This window comes from Tursiops truncatus, chromosome 18 (genome assembly GCF_011762595.2).
Source record: "Tursiops truncatus isolate mTurTru1 chromosome 18, mTurTru1.mat.Y, whole genome shotgun sequence".
Lineage (NCBI taxonomy): Eukaryota > Metazoa > Chordata > Mammalia > Artiodactyla > Delphinidae > Tursiops > Tursiops truncatus.
The window spans coordinates 67,562,942-67,588,473 of record NC_047051.1 but is presented as its reverse complement, the minus strand read 5'-3'; the positions used below and the strand labels follow the sequence as shown (position 1 = coordinate 67,588,473).

The 25,532-nt window shown below is 38.9% G+C and overlaps 1 long non-coding RNA gene across 1 annotated transcript; it reads right to left on the bottom strand.

Moving 5' to 3' along the window:
• Positions 1-36: 36 nt before the first annotated feature.
• Positions 37-21,325, bottom strand: LOC141276992 (uncharacterized). Its single transcript, XR_012327487.1, has 3 exons — positions 21,294-21,325; positions 13,032-13,192; positions 37-114 (listed from the first exon to the last, which is right to left on the bottom strand). It is a non-coding gene; the product is annotated as an uncharacterized lncRNA (long non-coding RNA).
• Between the last annotated feature and the right edge of the window lie 4,207 nt (positions 21,326-25,532).

Here is a 25,532-nt window from a genome sequence, read left to right as displayed (position 1 = left end):
GTTCTGGAGGCTAGAAGTCCAAGATGAAGGTGTTGGCCGATTCAGTTTGGGGAGAGAGGTCTCTTCCTGGCTTGTAGACAGCTGCCTTCTCATTGTGTTTTCACATGGCCTTTCCTCCATGAATGTATGCGCAAGGAAGAAGACAGAGAGCTCTCTGGTGTCTCTTCTTATAAGATCACTAATCCTATCAGTTCAGGGTCCCACCCTTATGACTTCATCTAACCTTTAATTACTTCCATAAAGGTCCTGTTTCCAAATACAATCACACTGAGGGATTAGGGCTTCAACATATGAATTTGGGAGAAGCCCATAACACTTTCCCATGAGGGGTCACACAGAGCATACTCTTCCCCCAGCAATGAAAATGCATATGTGCAATGTTTCTGCCCAGGGAAGACTACTAAAGACTCAGTGATCAATGTTTTTATTGGGAGGGCTAGTCATGGAGGTACTCTCTGCCTAGCACATACCAAAACTCCAGATTCCCAGAAAGAAAGCAGGCATTCCACATAAATTACTGAACATTGTACATTGTTTGCACAGTCTGAGTATAGTGGGCCACCCTTATCAGTGGGGAATAGGGGGAACACTCCAAAAATCCAGCCAAGGCCAACCCTGCAACAGGCCCTTCTAAAGATAGTCACTTCAGGTTTGCTATGTTAAGTTATGCACACTTACCAATGACTTCCTCAGCTCTGCTTCATTGCTCCCATCTCATGAATAAAGATTACTGAGATAACCCAATTGCTAAGCACTGAAACTGGTTCAATAATTGTCAACAAATTATTTTGTTTCTAGGTTTCAATACCATTATCAATCAAGGACAATCATAGTACACTTTATGACTTAAAAAAGTCCCTGGAGATTTGTCGATGTCCTTACTGTCCAGAACATGTTCTCTCCCAAGGTAATCATTGATATACCCTTCTAAGTTAATTGTATGTCATATTTCCAGAGAGGATCCCACCCTCTTCCATTCCTGAAGTGCTGATTAACACAGCAGGTAAGCTCTCCAGTCTTATTACCATAGCCCAGATAGTCTGGCAACCATCTTAATCCTACAATGGGGGTGGAAACACTTTAAAGCATAGTCAAGGATATTTCTAGAGCGTATCCTACCTGCCTGCAACAAAATCCTGGCCAAACTGTAAAGATAGAAAAGAGAATAGAGGGCTTCCCTGGTGGCGCAGTGGTTAAGAATCCGCCTGCCAATGCAGGGGACACAGGTTCGAGCCTTGGTCAGGGAAGATCCCACATGCCGCGCAGTAACTAAGCCCATATGCCACAACTACTGAACCTGTGCTCTAGAGCCCATGAGACACAACTACTGAGCCCGTGTGCCACAACTACTGAAGCCCACGTGCCTAGAGCCCATGCTCTGCAACAAGAGAAGCCACCACAATGAGAAGCCCACGCACCGCAACGAAGAGTAGCCCCCTCTCGCCGCAACTAGAGAAAGCCCATGCGCAGCAACAAAGACCCAACGCAGCCAAAAATAGATAAAATTAAAATTTTTTTTAATTAATAACAAAAACTAATTCCCCATTTTCCCCTCCCCCACCAGCCCCTGGCAACCACCATTCTACTCTGTCTCTATGAATTTGACTATTCTAGGTATCTAATGTGAGTGGAATCAATATACAATTGTATCAACAGATGTGAGTAGCTTTTCCAAAATGTCCTTCAGAACAACCCTATTCACTCTTTAAAACTCAGAAGCTTCATCTTCTGAAAGAGACATCAGAAAAAGACTGCCCTTGACAGCAGTGGAAAGGACCTTACAGGCACTATTAACAACTAACACAACAGTTAAAGTCTGTGGCTTTGATCCTTGTACCCTTGTTTGTTAATGAAGGAGAAATAAATCTCTCTTGAATCAGGAAGACTGTTCCTGCCAGAGACCTCATCCTGAGAATTCTTAGGAATCCTCCAGAAGCAGAAAACAGCCTTCACTCAAGACTATCAACAAAGTAATGATTGTGTGAAGGAGACAGCCCAAGACATGGAAAGTCAAGGAGCTGGTGCTATACACTGTTACACTTCAATCTGTATGCAAGATTTCTTAATTTTCCTAGATATTTTCCTTCACCTTTGCTGCTTTAAGATTCTGAATTGTTGATTACGTCTTAACTATGGTATCTGTAAGCAACAGTTTGCTGGAGCCAGATAGAACCAGCTTAGGAGTATCAATTGTTAAATTGTCAGGAATCTTGCCAGACAGTTGTTAAATTCCTAGTAGTTTGAAATCAGCCTGTGGAAATATTTACACAATGGAAACCAGAAAACACTACAAATCATGGCCCCACTCACTCCCGCTCTCCCAGAGAATCTGCTGTTAAACATTTATCAACACACCACTGCCTAAAAGGCACCTATCTTGATGTTGCCCCTTGGATCCTTAGTCACTGCTAGGCATATGTCCAATACTGGCTACAATCTGATTATGACATGGCTAAAATATACAATTAAACCAACTGTTGAGTTTGTATTCACTTTCCTTTGGGGACCACCCAGCTTCACTTGGTATCAGTTTCTAGGTATCAGTTGGTTCCCTAGGTAATTGGACTTAACCACTAAGTGACTTTTTAGATGGCAAACATCTCAGCAGGCCAGACAACAAGAAATCTGAAACTCAGGACTTCCCTAGAGGTTCACTGGTTAAGACCCTGCACTTCCATTGCAGATGGCAAGGGTTCAATCCCTGGTTGGGGAACTAAGATCTCACATGCCAAGGTGCAGCCAGAAAAAAAGAAAAAAAAAAAAAAAAAAATCTGAAACTCTTATCACATTGTACTGGAAAGGGAGATTCCTATCTCCATCCGTGGACCTTTCATGGGTGCTAGTCTTAGCAACTAAATTTTCATGGTAACAGGGTTTTAAAAAGAAGTAAGAAACAGATGGTGTATATTCAAAGGTTATCTCACCTTTACACACCTTATGAGATTGGCACACCACTTAAGCTCAACCCTGAGCTCTTTTGCTTTAGATCTAGCTCATGATTTCTCTACTATAAATTTAGTCACTGGTGCTGGAACAATCTTGATGAGTGACACCATCACTCAAGGCGGTGAACACTTACTTCTCATGAAAATTTTGGGCTGAAAACTAGCTGTCAGTTCCTCTCACACCTTGTTTGGCTCTAAAGCAGGATGTTTCTTATTAGAGGGAGATGGGAAGATGCAGAACATTTCTCAATCTTGTCTGGGAAAGGTGGGCCGCACGGCTTGTCAGCACAAGCCTGGGCAACTCGGCACCAGCCTGTGTGTTTAATTTCTGTCATTAGAAAACTAACATTCCCACACATGTGGAGTGATCCCAGTTGTCCATTTCTAGGCACAAGCTGCCCTCACTCTGAGTACTTAAATGTATCGACCTTCTGGAATTTAAATTATAATATAAAGGCTTTTCTCATGTCCAGGTTATAAAGAGATGGACATATGTTTTTTTCTTAAACTTGTATTTTCATTTTTGTACATCGAAATAACTCATCTATTTGGAGTACATTTTAATGTTAATTAAGGGCAACATAAATCCAAATACATACTTTTTCCAAATGGCTCTCCAGTAATGTTAACACCATTTTCTACTTTAATTTAAACCTTTCCCTCAATGATTTAAGATGCTACCTTTGTCATATGCTAAATTTCCATGTGTACTTGGAACTATTTCCATTGGTTTGTCTATCTAGTCAGGCATCAACAACACAATGTTTTAATTATAGGGTCTATAATATTTTTTTAATATGTGGTAAGGCCAGCCCCCTCTCATTGATCTTCCTTTTGAAGACTTCCATAGGTATTCCTGCTTATTTATTTTTCCATTTGAAGTTTAGGATCCAGTGCCAGGAAAAGTTTTGCTGATATCTTTTTGGGGAATTACATTAAATTTATATATTAACCTGAGGAGGTCTGACTTATTTATGATGTTGAATGGTCCTATCCAAGAATAAGGAATGTTTCTATTTTTGTTTAATCCTACTTTTGTGATTTTTCAGGACTGATTCAAAATCTTCCTCATATAGGCTTTGTGCATCATCTTTTAAAAGCACAGTGATCCCGTTCTCTATGTGACTAGGTCAGTTGAGTATGACTAATCATATCAGCAACTCTTCTATCTGAGGTGAGGCAATGGGCTGACAGAAAGGGAAACAGAAGAGCAAACACCTTCTATGTCCTACTCTCCCTGATTTTAATTCCACTAACTCCACTGAGGGTTTGCATATGTGTACCTTGCTGGCTATGCTATTATATAGAACTCATTGAAACCCTGTCTTTAGTAAGCTTTACTGGACTATATGGCTGTGCAGAATGCAAGATGGGGCCCCTCGGAGCAATGCCCTTGGAGGTTGGTGGAGCTGTCTGTTGGCGGAGCAGGACTTCTAACCGCCGTGCTAAAGGTCAGGCTGTATGCAGACTCCACCCCCGTTACAGCTTCAGAATAATCAGCCTTTTCCTACCTTTGTAAGTTTTTTTTTTTTCCTCAAGTTCAAAAATAAGATAAAGAAGGAAAAAGTGAGAGGGGGGAAGATGGCGGAAGAGTAAGACACGGAGATCCCCTTCCTCCCCGCAGATACATCAGAAATACATCTACAGAACACCTACGGAACGCTGGCAGAAGACCTCAGACCTCCCAAAAGGCAAGAAACCCCCCACGTACCTGGGTAGGGCAAAAGAAAAAAGAATAAACAGAGACAAAAGAATAGGGACGGTACCTGCACCAGTGGGAGGAAGCCGTGAAGGAGGAAAGGTTTCCACACACTAGGAAGCCCCTTCGCGGGCGGAGATTGCGGGTGGCGGAGGGGGAAAGCTTCGGAGCCGCGGAGTAGAGCACAGCCACAGGGGTGCGGAAGGCAAAGCGCAGAGATTCCCGCACAAGGGATCGGTGCCGACCAGCACTCACCAGCCGGAGAGGCTTGTCTGCTCACCCACCGGGGCGGGCGGGGCTGGGAGGTGAGGATCGGGCTTCGGTCAAGCGCAGGGAGAGGACTGGTGTTGGTGGCAAGAACACAGCCTGAAGGGGCTAGTGCACCACGTCTAGCCGGGAGGGAGTCCGGGGAAAGAGTCTGGACCTGCCGAAGAGGCAAGAAACTTTTTCTTCCCTCTTTGTTTCCTGGTGCGCGAGGAGAGGGGATTAAGAGCGCTGCTTAAAGGAGCGCCAGAGACGGGCGCAAGCCGTGGCTAAAAGCGCGCACCCCAGAGACGGGCAGGAGACGCTAAGGCTGCTGCTGCCGCTGCCAAGAAGCCTGTGTGCAAACACAGGTCACTATCCACACCTTCCTTCCGAGGAGCCTGTGCAGCCCGCCACTGCCAGGGTCGCGGGATCCAGGGACAACTTCCCCGGGAGAATGCACGGCGCGCCTCAGGCTGGTGCGTCACGCCGTCCTCTGCCGCCACAGGCTCGCCCCGCACTCCGTGGCCCTCCCTCCCCCCCGGCCTGAGTGAGCCAGAGCCCCCGAATCAGAGGCTCCTTTAACCCTCTCCTGTCTGAGCGAAGAACAGACGCACTCCGGCGACCTACAGGCAGAGGCAGGGCCAAATCCAAAGGTGAAACCCGGGAGCTGTGCGAACAAAGAAGAGAAAGGGAAATCCCTCCCAGCAGCCTCAGGAGCAGCGGATTAAATCTCCACAAGCAACTTGATGTACCTGCATCTGTGGAATACATGAATAGACAACGAATCATCCCAAATTGAGGAGGTGGACTTTGAGAGCAAGATTTATTATTTTTTCCCCTTTTCTTCTTTTTGTGAGTGTGTATGTGTATGCTTCTGTGTGAGATTTTGTCTGTATAGCTCTGCTTTCACCATTTGTCCTAGGGTTCTATCCGTCCGTTGTTGGTTTTTTTTTTTTACTTTAAAAAAAATTTTTTTTCTTCATAATTATTTTTTATTTTAATAAATTTATTTTATTTTCCCTTACTTTATTTTATTTTATTTTATACTCTTTCTTTCTACTTTTTCTCCCTTTTATTCTGAGCCGTGTGGATGAAAAGCTCCTGGTACTGCAGCCAGAAGTCACTGCTGTGCCTCTGAGGTGGGAGAGCCAACTTCAGGACACTGGTCCACAAGAGACCTCCCAGCTCCACGTAATATCAAATGGCGAAAATCTCCCAGAGATCTCCATCTCAACACCAGCACCCAGCTTCACTCAACGACCAGCAAGCTACAGTGCTAGACACCCTATGCCAAACAACTAGCAAGACAGGAACACAACCTCACCCATTAGCAGAGAGGCTGCCTAAAATCATAATAAGTCCACAGACACCCCAAAACACACCACCAGATGTGGACCTGCCCACCAGAAAGACAAGATCCAGCCTCATCCACCAGAACACAGGCACTATCCCCTCCACCAGGAAGCCTACACAACCCACTGAACCAACTTTAGCCACTGGGGACAGACACCAAAAACAACGGGAACTACGAACCTGCAGCCTGCAAAAAGGAGACGCCAAACACAGTAAGATAAGCAAAATGAGAAGACAGAAAAACACACAGCAGATGAAGGAGAAAGATAAAAACCCACCAGACCTAACAAATGAAGAGGAAATAGGCAGTCTACCTGAAAATGAATTCAGAATAATGATAGTACAGATGATCAAAAATCTTGGAAATAGAATAGAGAAAATGCAAGAAACATTTAACAAGGACCTAGAAGAACTAAAGATGAAACAAGCAACTATGAACAACACAATAAATGAAATTAAAAATACTCTAGAAGGGATCAATAGCAGAATAACTGAGGCAGAAGAACGGATAAGTGACCTGGAAGATAAAATAGTGGAAATAGCTACTGCAGAGCAGAATAAAGAAAAAAGAATGAGAAGAACTGAGGACAGTCTCAGAGACCTCTGGGACAACATTAAATGCACCAACATTCGAATTATAGGGGTTCCAGAAGAAAAAGAGAAAAAGAAAGGGACTGAGAAAATATTTGAAGAGATTATAGTTGAAAATTTCCCTAATATGGGAAAGGAAATAGTTAATCAAGTCCAGGAAGCGCAGAGAGTCCCATACAGGATAAATCCAAGGAGAAATACGACAAGACACATATTAATCAAACTGTCAAAAATTAAACACAAAGAAAACATATTAAAAGCAGCAAGGGAAAAACAACAAATAACACACAAGGAAATCCCCATAAGGTTAACAGCTGATCTTGCAGCAGAAACTCTGCAAGCCAGAAGGGACTGGCAGGACATATTTAAAGTGATGAAGAAGAAAAACCTACAACCAAGATTACTCTACCCAGCAAGGATCTCATTCAGATTTGATGGAGAAATTAAAACCTTTACAGACAAGCAAAAGCTGAGAGAGTTTAGCACCACCAAACCAGCTTTAAAACAAATGCTAAAGGATCTTCTCTAGGCAAGAAACACAAGAGAAGGAAAAGACCTACAATAACAAACCCAAAACAATTAAGAAAATGGGAATAGGAACATACGTATCAATAATTACCTTAAATGTAAATGGACTAAATGCTCCCACCAAAAGACACAGACTGGCTGAATGGATACAAAAACAAGACCCCTATATATGCTGTCTACAAGAGACCCACTTCAGACCTAGAGACATATACAGACTGAAAGTAAGGGGATGGAAAAAGATATTCCATGCAAATGGAAACCAAAAGAAAGCTGGACTAGCAATTCTCATATCAGACAAAATAGACTTTAAAATAAAGACTATTAGAAGAAACAAAGAAGGACACTACATAATGATCAAGGGATCGATCCAAGAAGAAGATATAACAATTGTAAATATTTATGCACCCAACGTAGGAGCACCTCAATACATAAGGCAAATACTAACAGCCATAAAAGGGGAAATCGACAGTAACACGTGTGTAGTAGGGGACTTTAACACCCCTCTTTCACCAATGGACAGATCATCCAAAATGAAAATAAATAAGGAAACACAAGTTTTAAATGATACATTAAACAAGATGGACTTAATTGATATTTATAGGACATTCCATCCAAAAACAACAGAATACACATTTTTCTCAACTGCTCATGGAACATTCTCCAGGATAGATCATATCTTGGGTCACAAATCAAGCCTTGGTAAATTTAAGAAAATTGAAATTGTATCAAGTATCTTTGCCGACCACAACGCTATGAGACTAGATATCAATTACAGGAAAAGATCTGTAAGAAATACAAACACATGGAGGATAAACAATACACTACTTAATAACGAAGTGATCACTGAAGAAATCAAAGAGGAAATTTAAAAAAAAACTAGAAACAAATGACAATGGAGACATGATGACCCAAAACCTATGGGATGCAGCAAAAGCAGTTCTAAGAGGAAAGTTTATAGCAATAAAATCCTACCTTAAGAAACAGGAAACATCTCGAATAAACAACCTAATCTTGCACCTAAAGCAATTAGAGAAAGAAGAACAAAAAAACCCAAAGTTAACAGTAGGAAAGAAATCATAAAGATCAGATCAGAAATAAATGAAAAAGAAATGAAGGAAACGATAGCAAAGATCAATAAAACTAAAAGCTGGTTCTTTGAGAAGATAAGCAAAATTGATAAACCATTAGCCAGACTCATCAAGAAAAACAGGGAGAAGACTCAAATCAATAGAATTAGAAATGAAAAAGGAGAAGTAACAACTGACACTGCAGAAATACAAAAGATCATGAGAGATTACTACAAGCAACTCTATGCCAATAAAATGGACAACCTGGAAGAAATGGACAAATTCTTAGAAATGCACAACTTGCCAAGACTGAATCAGGAAGAAATAGAAAATATGAACAGACCAGTCACAAGCACTGAAATTGAAACTCTGATTAAAACTCTTCCCACAAACAAAAGCCCAGGACCAGATGGCTTCACAGGTGAATTCTATCAAACATTTAGAGAAGAGCTAACACCAATCCTTCTCAAACTCTTCCAAAATATAGCATAGGGAGGAACACTCCCAAACTCATTCTATGAGGCCACCATCACCCTGATACCAAAACCAGACAAGGATGTCACAAAGAAAGAAAACTACAGGTCAATATCACTGATGAACATAGATGCAAAAATCCTCAACAAAATACTAGCAAACAGAATCCAACAGCACATTAAACGGATCATACACCATGATCAAGTGGGGTTTATACGAGGAATGCAAGGATTCTTCAATATACGCAAATCAATCAATGTGATACACCGTATTAACAAACTGAAGGAGAAAAACCATATGGTCATCTCAATAGATGGAGAGAAAGCTTTTGACAAAATTCAACACCCATTTATGATTAAAAACCCTCCAGAAAGTAGGCATAGAGGGAACTTTCCTCAACATAATAAAGGCCATATATGACAAACCCACAGCCAACATCATTCTCAATGGTGAAAAACTGAAAGCATTTCCACTAAGATCAGGAACAAGACAAGGTTGCCCACTCTCACCACTCTTATTCAACACAGTTTTGAAAGTTTTAGCCACAGCAATCAGAGAAGAAAAGGAAATAAAAGGAATCCAAATTGGAAAAGAAGAAGTAAAGCTGTCACTGTTTGCAGATGACATGATATTATACATAGAGAATCCTAAAGATGCTACCAGAAAACTACTAGAGCTAATCAATGAATTTGGTAAAGTAGCAGGATAAAAAATTAATGCACAGAAATCTCTAGCATTCCTATACACTAATGATGAAAAATCTGAACGTGAAATCAAGAAAACACTCCCATTTACCATTGCAACAAAAAGAATAAAATATCTAGGAATAAACCTACCTAAAGAGACAAAAGACCTGTATGCAGAAAATTATAAGACACTGATGAAAGAAATTAAAGATGATACAAATAGATGGAGAGATATACCATGTTCTTGGATTGGAAGAATCATCATTGTGAAAATGACTCTACTACCCAAAGGAATCTACAGATTCAATGCAATCCCTATCAAACTACCACTGGCATTTTTCACAGAACTAGAACAAAAATTTTCACAATTTGTATGGAAACACAAAAGACCCCGAATAGCCAAAGCAATCTTGAGAACGAAAAACGGAGCTGGAGGAATCAGGCTCCCTGACTTCAGACTATACTACAAAGCGATAGTAATCAAGACAGTATGGTACTGGCACAAAAACAGAAAGATATATCAATGGAACAGGATAGAAAGCCCAAAGATAAACCCACGCACATATGGTCACCTTATCTTTGATAAAGGAGGCAGCAATGTACAGTGGAGAAAGGACAGCCTCTTCAATAAGTGGTGCTGGGAAAACTGGACAGGTACATGTAAAAGTATGAGATTAGATCACTCCGTAACACCATACACAAAAATAAGCTCAAAATGGATTAAAGACCTAAATGTAAGGCCAGAAACTATCAAACTCTTAGAGGAAAACACAGGCAGAACACTCTATGACATAAATCACAGCAAGATCCTTTTTGACCCACCACCTAGACAAATGGAAATAAAAACAAAATTAAACAAATGGGACCTAATGAAACTTCAAAGCTTTTGCACAGCAAAGGAAACCATAAACAAGACCAAAAGACAACCCTCAGAATGAGAGAAAATATTTGCAAATGAAGCAACTGACAAAGGATTAATCTCCAAAATTTATAAGCAGCTCATGCAGCTCAATCCCAAGAAAACAAATAACCCAATCCAAAAATGGGCAGAAGACCTAAATAGACATTTCTCCAAAGAAGATATACAGACTGCCAACAAACACATGAAAGAATGCTCAACATCATTAATCATTAGAGAAATGCAAATCAAAACTACGATGAGATATCATCTCACACCAGTCAGAATGGCCATCATCAAAAAATCTAGAAACAATAAATGCTGGAGAGGGTGTGGAGAAAAGGGAACACTCTTGCACTGCTGGTGGGAATGTGAATTGGTTCAGCCACTATGGAGAACAGTACGGAGGTTCCTTAAAAAACTACAAATAGAACTACCATATGACCCAGCAATCCCACTACTGGGCATATACCCTGAGAAAACCATAATTCAAAAAGAGTCATGTACCAAAATGTTCATTGCAGCACCATTTACAATAGCCCGGAGATGGAAACAATCTAAGTGTCCATCATCGGATGAATGGATAAAGAAGATGTGGCACATATATACAATGGAATATTACTCAGCCATAAAAAGAAACGAAACTGAGCTATTTGTAATGAGGTGGATAGACCTAGAGTCTGTCATACAGAATGAAGTAAGTCAGAAAGAGAAAGACAAATACCGTATGCTAACACATATATATATGGAATTTAAGAAAAAAAATGTCATGAAGAACCTAGGGGTAAGACGGGAATAAAGACATAGACCTACTAGAGAATGGACTTGAGGATATGGGGAGGGGGAAGGGTAAGCTGTGACAAAGCACGAGAGAGGCATGGACATATATACACTACCAAACGTAAGGTAGATAGCTAGTAGGAAGCAGCTGCATAGCACAGGGAGATCAGCTTCGTGCTTTGTGACCGCCTGGAGGGGTGGGATAGGGAGGGGGGGAGGGAGGGAGACGCAAGAGGGAAGAGATATGGGAACATATGTATATGTATAACTGATTCACTTTGTTATAAAGCAGAAACTAACACACCACTGTAAAGCAATTATACTCCAATAAAGATGTTAAAAAAAAGTAAAGGGCTCATCCCCAAAAAATAAAAAAAATTTTTTTAATTACTCTCACCATCTTCCTACCCCCCTTTCTTATACCCTCTTCTCATTTATAAGTAAAAGAATAATGATATATATTGTCACATCTTTTTCTTCAAGTTTTCACATTTTGTAGAAATTGAGCAAGTACAGGAAAAATGTAAATAATGATTGATAGAATTAAATACTTAAGTTACAATTCCTAATTTCTAATCAAGCTATCTACCTAAAACAGTTTGCTTACTAATAAGGAGTAAAAATTATACTTTGGAAATAAATCATGTTTTATAATTTTCCACTGAATTTGTTTTAAAATAAATAAATATATTTATTTTTGGCTGCATTGGGTCTTCGTTGTTGCACACAGGCTTTCTCTAGTTGCGGTGGGGGGGTTCCCTTTGTTGTGGTGCACGGGCTTCTCATTGTGGTGGCTTCTCTTGTTGCAGAGCACAGGCTCTAGGTGCATGGGCTTTGGTAGTTGTGGCTCAAGGGCTCTAGAGCGTAGGCTCAGTAGTTGTGGCGCATGGGATAAGCTGTTCCGCGGCATGTGGGATCTTCCCGGACCAGGGATCAAACCCATGTCCCCTGCATTGGCAGGCGGATTCTTAACCACTGCACCACCAGGGAAGTCCTCCATTGAATTCTTTATAATTGTTTCTTAATACCGTGTCATGCCAACAGCTGCTATGTTATTTCACTTAGAAAGATATGTTAATGAATAAACATGAAAAATAATTTTAAGAAATACTGATAGGAAAAAAATAAAAGCAAAGACCTATGTATTTTGCTGCTTCCTCCAAAAATGTAACTACAGCTGCTGAAAGCATTCATGTACTAGCTCCACGGTACAGGAGAGGAAAGTTGAACTTGAAGTAATTCCGTATTTGTTAAATACAAACAAAACTGTTGATTCAGTTCTCAACAGGGAAGGGCAATGTCCTTGGCCCAGGAGTTCAAAACCTAAACCAAATGCTGTATAAACTACCAAATGACAATTTGTATGAAAATAAGGTAATTATGTTCTAATCTTTTAAGAATAGGAACCTAAAATAAATGTGTAAAAACTTTACCTCTTATTACCTTATCTTGAAACTGTGGAACATTATTTTCTGAGATTGCTATTTTAAAAGTTATAAAAGCAATATTAAATCTCTGAGTTAAAAATATACAGTGTAGTTATTTAGGCATCAGTTCTCATACTCTGGATCCTTCCACATGTCACATGGCTACATGATATTCCCAAGTCATGGATTTTGCCGTTTGATCTCTGATGTACCTTGAAGATATTTCAGGGCTCCAGAAGCCAGGCAGTTCTCTGAATACACTAAGTATACACATGAAGCAGCTCAAATGTACAAGTGCTTCCATCAACAATCACTTCAAAGGTCATTAATAACTTACAGGTGTGAGAGTGGAAATGCCCTCTGCACTCCCCTGCCCCTTCTTGAACTCTGGCTACTCTCTCTGGGCCATTTCTGTAACAGTGAATTCTTAACTTGATATTTCTCTTTCTCCATTTTCTCTTCCCTGGCCCTGGGGCTTTTACGATGACATTCCAAAATCTTCTAGGAAACATAAAAGCAGACAAAAATGCTTCAATGTATTAATTCTAGGGGTTTTTTCATCCTTATTTTATTAATTTCTTGAGAGTAGAGGAAAACAATTTAAATCCTTCTAGAGAAGACACCTAAACAGAAATGGAAAGACAGAACAGGTGGGTAGAAAAATCTGCCTGGTTTGAAACACGGGAAAAATCTGATGGAATCTAACATCTGCTTGGTTTCTACCATTGCTGAAGATAGGCTCTAAAACTTTATTAGCTTCTCCAAAAAGGTCAATGAACTGTGTATGAGAGAGAAGCTTAATTATACATCTAAATCAAAGTTTCTTAACAGTGAAATTATTCACATTCTGGACCAGAAATTCTTTGTGGGGGCTTTCCTGTGCATTGAAGGGTGCACAGCAGCATCCTTGGCCTCTACCCACTTGATGCCAGTAGCACGTACCCCTTCCAATTATGACAACCAAAAATATCTCCAGACACTGACAAATATCCCCTGAGGGCAAAATCAACTCTAGATCAGTTGAGAACCACTGATCTAGATGGAGGTGTCTTCTGGTCCTGAGCCTATGAATATGAATCAACTCCACATCAGGGCAAGCCAGATAAGGCAGTTAAATGTATGCTTACTCAATGGGTGAAGGAATATTTGCACAGTGCTGAAGCATCACTCCACAGATTACTTGTAACAACAACGGAGAAAATGATAGAGAGAACTGGCAATCACCACCTTAACCAAGTGACCAAATGTCGCATCACTAATAATGGGACAAGCGGACATTATATATTTAACCTAAATCTAATCAAGCCTCTAGACTTACATCAAGTTTATAGAAAAGAAAAGCGATAGAACAGGTTAAGTGACACCATGAGGAAACAAGCAGATAAACACAGAATGTGGGACATACTATAAGAAAAGTAGCCTGGACTGTTTAAAAACTTAATGTAATAAAAAGAAAATTAAAAGTGAGGGACTACTCTAGATTTAAAAAATAATAACTAAAGAGACATAACAATGTGGGATCTTTCACTATACCTTTTTTTAAAGCTATAAAAGACATTTGTTGAAACAATTAGAGAAATCTGAATATTAACTGAATATCAGATGGTACCTAAGTTGTAATAACGGTAATATATTTATACTAGAGAATATCCTCATTCTTAGCAGGTTCATGCTGACACTTTAGGAGTGAAATTTCATGATGTTACACAGTACAGCCAAATATGTTTGAAATTTTTCAATATAAAAGATTGGGGGAAAACAAACAACCCAATCAAAAAATGGGCAGAAGACTTAAATAGGTACTTCTCCAAAGAAGACATACAGATGGCCAATAGGCACATACAAAGATGCTCAGTGTTGCTAATTATCAGAGAAATGCAAATCAAAACTACAATGAGGTACCACCTCACACCGGTCAGAATGGCCATCACTAAACAGTCTACAAATAACAAATGCTGGAGAGGGTGTGGAGAAAAGGGAATCGTCCTACACTGTTGGTGGGAATGTAAATTAGTGCAGCCACTATGGAAAACAGTATAAAGGTTCCCCAGAAAACTAAAAATAGAATTACCATATGATTCAGTAATCCCACTCCTGGGCATATATCCAGACAAAACTATAATTCAAAAAGATACACAGGGCTTCCCTGGTGGCGCAGTGGTTGAGAGTCCGCCTGCCAATGCAGGGGACATGGGTTCGTGCCCCGGTCCAGGAAGATACCACATGCCGCAGAGCGGCTGGGCCCGTGAACCATGGCCGCTGAGCCTGTGCGTCCGGAGCCTGTGCTCCGCAACGGGAGAGGCCACAACAGTGAGAGGCCCGCGTACTGCAAAAAAAAAAAAGGAAAAAGATACACACACCCCTATGTTCATAGCAGCACTATTCACAGTAGCCAAGACAAGGAAACAACCATCGACAGATGAATGGATAAAGAAGATGTGGTACACACGTACCACAATGTTCATTGCAGCTCTATTTACAATAGCCAGGACATGGAAGCAACCTAAGTGTCAATCAACAGATGAATGGAGAAAGAAGATGTGGCACATATATACAATGGAATATTACTCAGCCATAAAAAGAAACGAAATTGAGTTATTTGTAGTGAGGTGGATGGACCTAGAGTCTGTCATACAGAGTGAGATAAGTCAGAAAGAGAGAAAATACGGTATGTTAACACAAATTGAGTTATTTGTAGTGAGGTGGATGGACCTAGAGTCTGTCATACAGAGTGAGATAAGTCAGAAAGAGAGAAAATACGGTATGTTAACACATATATATGGAATTTTTTAAAAAAAAAAAAGGTTATGAAGAGCCTAGGGGCAAGACAGGAATAAAGACGCAGACATAGAGAATGGACTTGAGGACACGGGAAGGGGAAAGGGTAAGCTGGGATGAAGTGAGAGAGTGGCATGGACTTATATATACTACCAAATGTAAAATAGATAGCTAGTGGGAAGCAGCCGCATGGCACAGGGAGATCAGCTCAGTGCTTTGTGACCACCTAGAGGGGTGGGACAGGGAGGGTGGGAGGGAGACACAAGAGGGAGGAGATATGGAGATATATGTATATGTATACCTGATTCACTTTGTTATAAAGCAGAAACTAACACACCATTGTAAAGCAATTATACTCCAATAAAGATATTAAAAAAAAAAGATTTGGTACATATAAACAATGGAATACTACTCAGCCATAAAAAAGAATGAAATAATGCCATTTGCATCAACATGGATGGACCCAGAGATTATCATACTAAATGAAGTAAATCAGAAAGAGAAAGACAAATACCATATGATATCACTTATATGTGGAATCTAAGATACAACACAAATGAACTAATCTACGAAACAGACTCACCGACATAGAAAACAGACTTGTGGTTGCCAAGGGGGAGGGAGGTTGGAGGAGGGATATATTGGGAGTTTGGGATTAGCAGATGTAAACTATCATATATAGAATGGATAAACAAGGTCCTACTGTATAGCATAGGGAACTATATTCAATACCCTGTAATAAACCACAATGGAAAGGAATATGAAAAAGAATATATATATATATGTATAACTGAATCACTTTGCTGTACAACAGAAATTAACACAACATTGTAAATCAACTACACTTCAATAAAATAAAAAAAATTTTTAAAGATTAGGGGAAAACAAAAGATAAAAGCATGGTTTTCCAGACAGGGCTAAACCAAAAACTAACGCATAGGTAAAAGTATCTCTTAGATAAAGCTTGCATTTGAGATCTTTCACCCTATTACCAAGCCCCAAGCAGTCAAGTGCTTTCATGTAGCTCCTTATTTGCCCAAGGACCCACTCCTAGAACATACTGTGGCCCATGACTGTGACATTGCCCAACCCCCCAGCTTCCAACAGAACTTTCCTGAGTATTCCATGAAACTAATGAACAAAACTTTAGATTCTCAAGTATATTAAATTATAAATGGATAATTATCTGCATTGACAGGTTACACATTTACATTTTAACTAGGAACCACTGAACATAACCCCTTAGTTGAGGTCAAGGACTCAAATTAGAAACTTCAGGCACTTTGGTGGCAGGCCAGTGGCTCACAGCCTCCTTAAAGTTAAGCCTTATAAACATTTGTCTAGAAAATAAAGCTGTCTAGTTCATGAGTTCTTATTTTTACTACATATTCTCCTGATTCAAAAAACAAAAAAATTCACTGTGATGTCTCAGCTACTTCTCCAGTCCCCCTCATACTCATTTTCTATGCTTCAATCCAGCATTTATTTATGACATAAGCAAAACGTATTTTCTCCCTTATAAAAAAGGTAGAATAATATATAAACTTTTCAGTTCCTTTCTTTTTTCGCTTTTCAATATATCCTAGAGGTCTCTATACATACCAATACAATGAGATCTTCCTCATTCTCTTTTACAGCTTCACTGTATTGTATTTTGTAGATACCCCACTGTTTATTAAACCAGTCCCCTATTACCAGACACTTGCATTGTTTCCAATCTTTGGCTATTTATTATGAGCAATGATATCCTAATACACGCAGATGTTATCTGTAGGATAGATTCCTAGAAGTGGAAATGCTAGGTCAAAGGGTGTGGTAGACAGAACAGGGGCCCCCCAAAGATGTGGACATCCTAACCCCAGGAAACTACTACTTTACATTCAAAAGGAACTCTATAAATATGACTAAGTTAAGGACCTCCTTACTTTCACCCCAAATTATGGGTGAGTGGATGTAATCACAGGGGTCCTCATAAGAGGGAGCCAGGTCAGAGAGGAGAGAAGCTGCTACACTACTGCCTTTGAAGATGGAGGAAGGGACCATGAACCCAGAAATGTAGATGGCCTCCAGAGACTAGAAAAGGACAGGGAAACAAATACTCCCCTAGAGTCTCCAGGAAGAACGTAGCCCTACAGACCCATTTTATATTTATGACCTCCAGAATTGTAAAATAATACATCTGGGTTATTTTAAGCCACTAAGTTTGTGATATTTTGTTACACAAGATATTGTATTCTGTTACAGTAGCAATCAGAAACTAATACAAAAGGTAGATACAATGTAAATTTTCTATATATTACCAAATCCTCTCCATAAAGTTCATACATTTTTGTACTTCTACCAGCAATGTGCCTATTTTTCCACTATCTCTCCAACAAAATATTATATCAAATTTTTGCCCATATAATAGGTGAGAAATGATTTATCTCAGTAGAGTTTTAATTCTCCAGTGAGGCTGATTTAAAAAATTTCTTTTGCTGAAACTATCTGTTAAAATATTTTCTACCTATCAACGAAGCAGAAACAGACTCACAGACATAGAGAACAGACTTGTGGTTGCCAAGGGGCGGAAAGGAGGGATGGACTGGGAGTTTGGGGTTAGTAGTTACAAACTATTACATATAGAATGGATGGACAAGGTCCTACTGTATAGCACAGGGAACTACATCCAATGTCCTGGGATGAACCATAATGGAAAAGAATATAAAAATGAATATATATGTGTAACTGAGTCACTTTGCTGTACAGCAGAAATTAAAACAACATTGTAAATCAACTATACTTCGATAAAATTTTTTTTAATGAAAATAATAAAATATTTTCTACATTTTTCTCCTGGGTTGTTACTTTGTTTTTAGATTTTTTTCCTAAAAACTCTTTATATTTTATGGATCTTACTTCTTTGTAATATGAATTACAAATATTTTTCCCACTTGATCTTTTGCCTTTTTACATTGCTTATGGTATTTATTGTCCTGCTTAAGTCTTTATTATTTGAATTTATTTTTACTTAATGTTTAAAGTTTTCCTCATATATGTTTCCATATTCAAAAGATTTCAGCGTGGCCTGTTTTAGTATATCAATAATCCAATAAGACTGTCTCCTAATCTCAAGGGCCAAGTGTAGTGGTTGACTTGTTTACCTTTCTTATTTCTGCATAGATACTTCAAACGGAAGAAAATTCCAGTGTGAGAAATACACAGAAGATGGCAAAAGAAAATTCCAAGTAATCTAACACAATTTTTAGCAATGCTTTACTGCTTTACTTAAATTCGTTAAAATAAAAGAATTTAAAAATCCATAAATTTGCTGAGAGAATTACGAAGTATCACATGAGTACGTTTTTTATCCCAAGTGTATTCTTTTGAATTTTATTTTTGAGAAATCTATCCCTGTATTTATAGCAAGACATTTTTTCTCTTGTTTTTTAATTTTTGAGCCTTCTTTTTATTTTCTAAATTATTTTTTACATTCTTTTCTTTACATTATTTTCCATTACGTTTATCACAGGATATTGAATATAGTTCCCTGTGCTATACATTAGGACCTTGTTGTTTAAGACATCCTTTCTCTTAATGAAAATGAATTAAGAACCATTTCTGGGTCACAATGAGGCAACAACATGTAACTGAGTTACTACTTATTAGGATGGAAATGTAAGCATCTTAAAAAATGGAAGCTGCAGGCTTCCCTGGTGGTGCAGTGGTTGAGAGTCCGCCTGCCAATGCAGGGGACACGGGTTCGAGCCCCGGTCCAGGAGGATCCCATACGCCACGGAGCGGCTGGGCCCATGAGCCATGGCCACTGAGCCTGCGCGTCCGGGGCCTGCGCGTCCGGGGCCTGCGCGTCCGGGGCCTGCGCTCCGCAGCGGGAGAGGCCACAGCAATGAGAGGCCCGCATACCGCAAAAAAAAAAAAAAAAAAAAAAACTTTAAAGTTTGTTTACAATTTAAACATTGTTGGAGACAGGAAAATATTGTGTTTACTTTTTATACTATGTTGCTTTCAAGTTTAAGTTTTCCAAAGAATGTTTATATAGTTGTGGGATTTTAAAAATTGTTTTGATGATAAAGTTATATACCTATGTATAAATTAAAAAAAAAAAACTTTTTGTTGTTCTTGGGAGTGAGCCTATGTTAGCCTTTGCATTTGGGCCTATTTTTACTACTTAGAGTCTACTGAATGTTGGCCACCAGGCACTGAGACCAGAAAAGGAGGGCATGATCCCTAACACAACAAGCTGCAGCAAGCATCTCATCCACTCCTGTGATGTCAATGGCCATAAAGTGACTTTGAAGTCTGTGACCTGCCTCCTTAGCAGATGTGTACTTCCAGTTGCCTTCTTGATATCTCCACTAGGATATTCCCAAAGAACTAAAACATGAATTTTAATAGCCCTAAGCTGAATGCTTCATCTTCTCCTCCAAAACCCACAGCTCCTTCTGAATTCTATTTCAATTAGTGATCATTCTTTCATCTTTTGTCTCATCAATTTTATCTTGCACTCTTCTACTTTTTCACTCTAAGTTAGCTGTTAAGCACTCTTTTTTTAATTGAAGTATAGTTGATTTACAATGCTGCGTTAGTTTCAGCTGTATAGCAAAGTGATTCAGAGATTATATATATTATTTATAACCTTATAGGTTATTACAAAATATTGAATATAGTCCCCTGTGCTATACGGTATGTCCTTGTTTATCTATTTTATATATAGTCGTGTATCTGTTAATCCCAAATTCCTAATTTATTCCTCCCCCCTCCCTTTCCCCATTGGTAACCATAAGTTTGTTTTCTACGTTTGTGATTTTTGAATCTTCCTATGAAATACATTTCAAGATCATAACAGTTTACAATTATTGTATTTCTCTAATATTTTAAAATCTTTTAATTGTAAGTTATTTCAAACATATAGAAAATATCAGAAAATTAAATGATACCTAAAGATATTACTATTTTGCCATATTTGATTCATATCAACTTTTTTTAAAAAAGGAAAGAATGTTACAGATTTTTTGGTCACGTTGCATGCAGGATCCCCAACCAGGGATCGAACCCATGCCCCCTGCATTGGAAGCACAGAGTCTTAACCACTGGACCACCAGGGAAGTCTCCACAACTGAAGTCTTACCTTACCTGTGCCCTCTTTACCTCCACAGAGATAACCACTATCTTTTTTTTTTTTTTTTTGGAGTATAGTTGATTTAAGATGTTGTGCTAGTTTCTGCTGTACCGCAAAGAGAATCAGTTATACATATACATATATCCACTCTTTTTAAAATTCTTTCCCCATATAGGTCATTTCAGAATATTGAGAAGAGTCCCCTGTGCTATACAGTAGGTCCTTATTAGTTACATATTTTATATATAATAGTGTATATATGTCAATCCCAATCCCCCCGGTAACCATAAGTTTGATAACCACTATCTTAAAGTTAGTGTGTATTCTTCTCATGCTTGTTTTTTGCTTTTACATGTTCACTACTGTTTTATGTTTTAGAAATTTATATAAAAAATACACTGCATGTATCATTCTGAAACCTACTTTTTTCATATATATGTCTGAGATCCATGTAGATCATATAGATGCAGTTCATTCATTTTAAATGCTGTATAGTGGCCCACTGTATGAATAAACCACAATTTATATCCTCATTTTCCTGTTGAGTGACAGATTATTTCCTGTATTTGCTATTATTGATATAAATAGTGATGCACTGAAATCCTTGAATATGTCTCCTTGCATAGATATGTAAAAATTTCTTTAGAGCAGACATTTTTGTACCAGAACTTAGCTAGAACTTAGTCACATGGCCACACCTACCTGCAAGAGAGGATGAGAAATGCAGTCCATGGACCCAACTAAAAATTAGGGTTTCTATTTCTAAGAAGAAGGGAAAAACAGATAATGGCATTGTGGTAAGCAACTAGCAACCAGCAGCTGCTGCTATTTTAAGTATTTCCAAATGTCTTTGAAAACTTCAGAGGTTATTCCAATTCATATTCCCATCAACGATGAGTAAGAGGTCCAATTTCCCCATATGTTCTCCAATAACTTGCTATCAAATATATTAATTTACCAATCTGATGAACATGAAATATTAGTATCTCCCTGTTGTTTTAATTTGCATTTCCCTGATTACTACCAAGCATAAACATCATTAACCATTCTAGTTTCCTATTCTTTTCCTGTTCTTTCCTATTCTTTTCCTGCACCACCAGGGAAGTCCCTGAGAAATTGCTAATTTTAATGTAGCTATTGCAGAGATTGCTAGCTGTCTACCAGATTCCATTCTCTCTCTCCCACAATAATGGTGGGACCTAGATATGTCTACTCAGCTAAGTTATATTTCCCAGCCTCCCTTGCAGCTTGGTGATTAAGTTGCCAACACTGGAATGTACGTGTAAGTAATGTGTGCTGCTTCTGGGTATAAGCCTTAAAATAATGGACGTGTGTTTGATCACTGTCTCTTCACCTTCCTTCACACTGTCATGTTAAAGTTAAAGTCCAGAGCAACTTCAGAATCCGCCTGCCAATGCAGGGGACACGGGTTCAAACCCTGGTTCTGGAAGATCCCACATGCTGCGGAGCAACTAAGCCCGTGCACCACAACTACTGAGCCTGCGCTCTGGAGCCCGCGAGCCACAACTACTGAAGCCCGTGCGCCTAGAGCCCATGCTCCGCAACAAGAGAAGGCACCGCGATGAGAAGCCCGTGCACCACAACGAAGAGTAGCCCCACTTGCCCCAACTAGAGAAAGCCCGCACGCAGCGGCGAAGACCCAACGCAGCCATAAATTTATTTATTTATTTATTTATTTTAAAAATCCAGAGCAACCTTGCAAGCTATATGTTGAGGATGACAAAGCTACCCAACTAGTCTGGGTCTCTGTGAGGGTTTCATGGAGCAAAGCCTATCTACGTACTCTGAACTATTACATCAAAGAGAAATTAATTTCTGTCTTATTAGCTGCTGCATTGGGGTATTTTTTTTTTTTACAGACACTTGGCCAAATATGCCAAATATGTTTAAGAAGGATTTCTTAGATGACAAACAAACAGTAATTATTTTAGGCTGATTTTTCTTTGTGTCTAGTATAAAAAGTCCCTCTTAAGATCATAAAAATTTTTGGAAAAAAATACAGGAGAATATTTTTAAGTTTTGCTTTTCAAATACAGGCTTTAATACTGAAATGTGGTTTGCGTATAGGTGAGATAAAGATTTATATTTTTATATGAGATTGGCCAGTTGTTTCAGCACTGTTTATTGAATATTCCATCCCACTGATATATAATCACTTCTGTTATATAACAAATTATCACAGACACATGACTGTCCTCTGTTCCACTGGTCTATGCTTATAATCTTGTGCCAATGTCACACTACTATGATTACTAAAACTTTATACTGAATCTTGATATTTGGCTGGATAAATCTCTCACTATTTTTCAAAATTATCTTGGCAATTCTTGACATTTTACTCTTGCATTTGAGTTTTAACATTCACCTATCAAATTACACACACACATACACATATACAACTATTAGGATTTATAATAGAACTGCACTGAATGCATGAACTGACACAGGAAGAAATTACATCTTTCCAAAATTGAGTCTCCCATTCATGAGCATGTTATATCTATGTAATACATATACTTTTATAATTTTCTCCATAAAGATCCTCAACATCTTTTGTTAGATATATTCCAAGGCCCCTTAGGTTTTTGGTCATTTCATATGGTATTTTTTAAATTGCATTTTCAATTTGTTGTTGGCATATGGGAATGCTGTCAGTCTTTTTTATATTTACCCTATAACCTATAATTTTTCTGAATTCTCATTAATTTTAATGTTTTGGTTGTATTAGATTTTCTATACAGGCAGTCATGGCGAATAATAACAACTTTAATTTTCTTTTTTCGTCTTCATGTTTTTCATTCCTTTTCTTTTTTTATTGCCCTGGATAGAACATTCAGTAAAATGTAGAACAGAAGTTGTGAGATTAGCATCTTTGTCTTGTTCCTGACTTAAAGGGGAACGCTTTCTAATGCTTACTCTGAGTTTTACGGTATACTCTTTATCATGTTAATAGAATTCCTTTATTATTCCTACTTGGATAAACTTATAAGTATGTTTTAAATTTTATCAAAACTTTTGTCTGGGCTTCCCTGGTGGCGCAGTGGTTGAGAGTCCGCCGGCCGATGCAGGGGACACGGGTTCATGCTCCGGTCCGGGAAGGTCCCACATGCCACAGAGCGGCTGGGCCTGTGAGCCATGGCCGCTGAGCCTGCGTGTCCGGAGCCTGTGCTCCACAACAGGAAAGGCCACAACGGTTAGAGGCCCACGTACCACAAAAAAAAAAAAAAAAAAAAAAAAATTTTTTCTGAATCTTTTGAGATGATCATATCATTTTCTTCCTCTAATTTGTAAATGTGGTAGATTATATCATTTTTTATAATAATACCCCAAAGCTTTCATTTATTTATTTTTATTTTTATTTTTTGGCTGCGTTGGGTCTTTGTTGCTGTGCGCAGGCTTTCTCTAATTGTGGCGAGCAGAATCTACTCTTCTACAATGGGCTTCTCATTGTAGTGGCTTCTCTTGTGGAGCATGGGCTCTAGGCATATGGGCTCAGTAGTTGTGGCTCGCGGGCTCTAGAGCTCAGGTTCAGCAGTTGTGGTGCACAGGCTTAGTTGTTCCATGGCATGTGGGATCTTCCTGGACCAGGGATCGAACCCATGTCCCCTGCATTGGCAGGCGGATCCCTAACCACTGCACCACCAGGGAAGCCCCAGATTATATTATTAAATTTTTTACTTGTAAGACCATCCTTGAATTCCTGAGATAAATCCTCCTTAACTAAGACTGTGGTTTTATACATGACACATCTGATCTGCTCATGTTTCATTTAGGATTTCTGCATTATAAACATAGAGTGAAACTAGATCACAATTTTTCTTTCTCTTACTATCCCTGTTAAATTTTACCACCCTCATCAAATGAGTTGGGAAACTTGCCTTCTTTTTTAAAATTTTATTAAACTGTGGGTATAAAATAGGAGTTATCTGTTCCTTGAAGGTTAAAAATCATTATGAGCCTTAAAGGTTTAAAAGCATTATCAGCCTGGTGTGTTTTACTATGGAAATTTTTTAAATAAATAACTACATTTGTTTAATGGTTGTATGTTCATTTAGGTCTTCTATTTCTTCTTAAAGCAATGAATCAGATAAAGACTACATTAGCCTCCAGTACAATACTGAACAGAACTGGTAAGAGCTGGCATCCTTATCTTGTTTCCAGTCTCACAGGGAAAATATTTAGTCTTTTCCTTTGAGTATTGTGTTAGCTGTGGTTTTTTTGTACATGTTTTTTATCTAGTTGAGAAAGATGACTTCTACGTTTACTGAGAGTTTTTATCATGAACTACTCATATTTATTTTCTATATGATATTCTCTCAGTTGTGTTCCCATGATATTTTTAAACACCCTAAATTAGTCATTATCATCATTATTTTTTTGTTTTCTTGTTTTTTGGGGTTTTTTTGCGGTACGCGGGCCTCTCACTGTTGTGGCCTCTCCCGTTGCGGAGCACAGGCTCCGGACGCGCAGGCTCAGCGGCCATGGCTGACGGGCCCAGCTGCTCTGCGGCATGTGGGATCCTCCCAGACCGGGGCACAAACTCGTGTACCCTGCATCGGCAGGCGGACTCCCAACCACTGCGCCACCAGGGAAGCCCCATCATTATTTTACGTATACAATACTTGTTTCAATATTCCCACATATTGATGATCCTCTTCTCTAGGTACCGTTTCTTCTTGCTGTCTACTCTTCTAGGTTTAACAGACTTCTTTCTCCTGTACCTCCTATAACTTTTATTATGATCATCAAAGATGAGTGGTAAATTCCCACACTTTTTTGTCTGAAAATGTTTTTATTTAGTCCTCACTTTTAAATAATAGCTTAGCTGGGTATGCCATTCTGAGTTATAGTTATTTTCTCTCAGCCCTTTCAAAATATTATTCCTTTATCTTCAGATATCTCTTGTTAACGTTGAGAAGT